Below are 4800 nucleotides of genomic sequence, written 5' to 3'. Positions count from 1 at the left end.
ACATACACACACACACACACACACACACACATATATATATATAAATTGAATTTTGGGAAACTTTAACGGTGCTGCCAACTTTGGAAAAAGTCATCCCAATTTACTGTGTTGACTGGGCATTGTACAGAAATGGACAACCATATTGGTCTAGAAATGTTCATTTATTTTTTTCCCCTTTGTATGACAACACTGAGATTGTCTGAGGCCATAACCTCACCATAGTCCAGTATCCAAGGACTAGTTGCTGAACCAAATATATAGCAGCTTCTGATCCTCAATATATTTGGAAAGTAGGATCTTGGGACAGACACAAAGGCCAAGAATCACATACACCCAGAAAACATTCTGAGAAATAGATATTTTCTACATAAGCCTTGATGCTAGTGATAAAGCTATCTGCCATAAGAAATTTACAAGCATCAACACAGAAAACAAAATAAAAAATGACAAGAGACAGAAGTAAAATGCAATCCCAAACATCCAGCCCACCTAGGACAAGTCCAGGATACAATGAGATAGAGAAAATTAGAAGGCACTCACCTGATTTTTCTAAGATGATGGAAGCCAAAGTAAGAAAACAGATATACAAAGTTATAGAGAAAGGTAAAAAAAAAAGAAATGATGGTCAAAATGAAAGACATGTAATAAGGGAAAGAAAAAATAGGAGAAAATGAAAAAATGGAAATAAAATGTTTGTAAAGGGAGAGTGGAGGAGGGGTGAAGGGGAGCCAGGGACAAGGGGAAAAATGAGAACCAAGACCTGTCATGTAAAGGTACAAGATCCAAATGATGAATGTAACTGTACTGTATACCTAAAATGTACCAATAAACTCAATGAGAAAAAAAGGCATGCTCAAATAATCTATAGTAGATACATATAAGAAAAAAATAGAGGACCTTGAGAAAATAATAGAAACCATGAATGCTCAACATAGGAAAGAAAAAGAATTCATTAAATAGATCCCAAAAGATATCCAGCAGATTAAAAAGTACCTTGAAAATATATTTAATAGGTTAAATGAAGGTGAGGACAGAATTTCGGAAGTAGATGACAGGAATTCAGTTAATGACCAGGAAAAAAAAGATATCTTTAAAATGGCAAGAGACCATGAAAAATCGGTCCAACAATTGCAACATAATGCAAAGAACAATATTAGATTGATCAGAGTCAATGAGTGAGTTGCAGATAGGACAAATTCCATACAAATCTTGTTCAAAGTATGGGAGAAAAGTTCATAAACATGGAAAAAGAATTTGACACTCAAATAAGTGAGGCATATAGAACTCCAGTACTCCAGGGAGCCATGAAAGAAATCTACACCAAGGCATACAATTATCAAAATCCCTGAAATTCAACACATGAACAAAATATTAAAACCTGTTTTGAGAAAAGAAACAAATCACCTACAATGGAAAGCCCATCTGAATCACACCAAACTTCTCAGCATAAATTGTGAAGACCTTGTAGTGAAGTATTCCAGGTTCTGAAAGAAAACAACCTCCAAGCCAGATTGATGTACCCTGCAAAACTATTTCAAATTCAATTAAGAAATAAGATGACAAATAACATGACAAAGAACAACTGAAGAAATTCATGACCACCAAAGGAGTTCTACAAAATGACCTGAAGGATATTTTAGAAAGAGATAATGAAAACCACAATTCCAAGAACACCAATTGAAAGAAGATAATAGGCAGGGCAGGTAATTAAACAGAGGGTAAAAACAAAGAAGCCACAGCAGGAAAATAATAGGACAAGGATAAACCAATAAATACATTTCAGCTACAACCATCAATGTAAATGGGCTCAATTCACCCATCAAAGGAAACAGACTAGTAGAATGGATGAAAAACTAAGATTCAACAATTTCCTGCATACAGCAAACACATATAACTCAAAAACATATTCATAGACTAAAAGTCAAAAGATGGAAAACAACAGGAGCCTGGAAAAAAGCAGGATCACTATTCTATTTGTAGACAAAGTGGATTTCAAGCCAAGACTAAGATAGACTAAAAAGGTCACTACATCCTTGTAAAGAGAACAACTCAAGAGGAAAAGATAATCATCATAAATAAATATCTATGAACCAAATACCAGTGCACCCAACTATGTAAAATAAATATTAGTGGACATGAAAAATCAAATAAGCATTATTACAATTGTAATGAGAGATTTCAAGACTACACTGTCACAAATAGACAGATCAGCTAGACAAAAAAAAAATCAAAGCAGAAACATCAGAACTGAACAAAAACTGTGAAGAAATGGACTTAGTGGTTGTCTACAAAATGTTCCACCCCACAACATCAGAGGACACATTCTTCTCAACTGTACATGGGATGTTCTCCAAAATAGAACACATGCTAACCCATAGAGCATGCTTAAGCAAATACAAAGAAATTGAAATTATTCCATGCCTATTATACTCCACAGTGCAGTGATATTGAAAATCAGTGGCAAAAGAATCCACAAAAGTTGTATGAGTACATGGAAATTAAACAACAACCTCCTGGACAACCAGTGGGTCACAGATGAAATTAAAGAAGAAATTAAAAAGTACATACAATTAACTGATAATACCAATGCAATTTACCTAACTTCTGGGGTGCAATGAAAGCAGTCCTATGAGGTAAATTATTAGCTGTAATTTTTGAATCAGAAAAACAGAATGAGCTCAAATAACTTAATGTTGAACCTCAAATGTCTAGAAAAAGAATACATGAAGCCCAAGTTCATATGAAGGGGGAAATTATAAAGCTCAGAGCAGAAATTAATACAATAGAGACTAAGAAAAGCAATACAAAGAATCAATTAATTGAAGAGTTGTTCCTGTGAAAGATTAAATAAAATTGATAAACCCTTAACCAACCTAATAGAAAAAGAAGAGACTCAAATTCATGCCATTAGGAATACAAAAGAATTGAAATCACATGGATTCTGTAGAAATCCAGAAAATTGATATATACTTTAAAGAGCTGTGTTTTAGTAAGATAAAAAACACAGAAGAATGGACACATTCCTAGATAGATAGATATAGATATAAATATATGAATTATCAAAGCTGAATCAAGAATATATAAAATCCTAAATAACCCACTGTTAGTAAAATTGAAAATTTAATTAAAATCTTTCCATAGAAAAGCTCAGGTCCTGATGGCTTCACTGATGTATTCTACAAGACATTTAGAGACCTGGTGCCACTACTATTTAAACTCTTCACTGAAATTGAAAGGGAATCAATACTCCCAAAAATCATTCCTGGAAGCAAGTATTACCCTGATACCACAACCAGAGAAAGACCCAACCAAACAAGAAAACTACAGGCCAATATCCATAATGAATATAGACAAAAAAATCCTCAATAAGATACTGGGAAACAGTATGCATCAAATCATCAAAAGATTATACAGCATGACCAAGTAGGATTTGTCCCATGGACACAAGAATGGTTCAACATGTGCAAATCAATAGATGTAATACACCATATCAGCAGAGTCAAAGAAAAATCACATGATCATCTCATTAGTTGCAGAAAAAGCATTTGACAAAGTCCAACATTAATTCATGATTTAAAAAAAGCTACAGAATAGATGGTATTTATCTAAATATGATAAAGACCATTTATGACAAACAGACAACATCATACCAAATGGTCCAAAACTGAAAGCTTTCACTCTAAAATCAGGAAAAAGAAAAGGATGTCCACTATCATGACTCCTATTCAATATAGTTCTGGAAATATTAGCCAGAGTAATCAGAAAAGACAAAGAAATAAAAGGAATAAAGATAGTAAAGGAAGAATTTAAATTATTGTTATTTAGAGATGGCAATATATTAACCTAGAAGACCCCAAAACCTCCACCAACAGACTTCTAGATTTAATAACCAAATTCAATACAAAATCAGCACTCAGAAATCAATGGCAATCACAGAGAAATTAGTGAAATAATACCTTTGAAAATATCATCAAAAAATGAAATACTTAAGAATCAATCTCAAAAAGGAAGTAAAAGATATTTACATTGAAATTGCAGTACTCTGAAAAAGGAAATCAGAGAATATCAGAAAATGGAAAGCTATTCCTTGCTTGTGGGTAGGAAGAACCTTTTGGCCATACTCCCAAAATTGTTATACAGATTTAAATGCAATCCCAATCAAAATACTTTTAGCATATCTAACAGAACCAGAGAAATCAATACTAAAGTTCATTTGTATCCAAAAGAATAACAAAAATAATTATGGCTAACAAAGGCAAGGCAGAAGGCATCATAATCCCTGACAAAATTATACTACAGATCTTCTGTGATAGAAACATCAAGATAATGGCCAAAAACAACAGACATACTATCTAGAATATATAAAGAGCTCTAAAAATTCCAACCTTCTAAATTTAAAGATCCAACACAAAAAGGGGCATCTGAAATGAACAGACATTTCTCACACAAAGAAGTAGAAATAGTAAATAAACATAAGAAAAAATGTTCAACATCACTGATCATTTGAGAGATGAAAATAAAAACAATGCTGAGATTCCACCTCACCCCAGAAAGAATGGCTGCTATCATGAAATCAACCAATAAAAAATGCTGGCTGAGGCTGCCAGGATAGCTCAGTTGAAAGAGTGTTAGACTGAAGATCTAAAAATTCCTGGCAAGGCTGTGAAAAAGGAACCCTTCTCAGCTGTTGGTGGTAGGGTAGACTGGTGCAACCACTGTGGAAATCAGTATGGAGATGCCTCAAAGAACTGTGCTTAGAGGGCAGCTCTTTCCCTGCTGGATATCTTCCCAAAAGAATTA

The sequence above is a fragment of the Fukomys damarensis genome, unplaced genomic scaffold (genome assembly GCF_012274545.1).
Source record: "Fukomys damarensis isolate Sample0158 unplaced genomic scaffold, DMR_v1.0_HiC HiC_scaffold_39, whole genome shotgun sequence".
Lineage (NCBI taxonomy): Eukaryota > Metazoa > Chordata > Mammalia > Rodentia > Bathyergidae > Fukomys > Fukomys damarensis.
Note: the sequence above shows the minus strand (reverse complement) of the source record.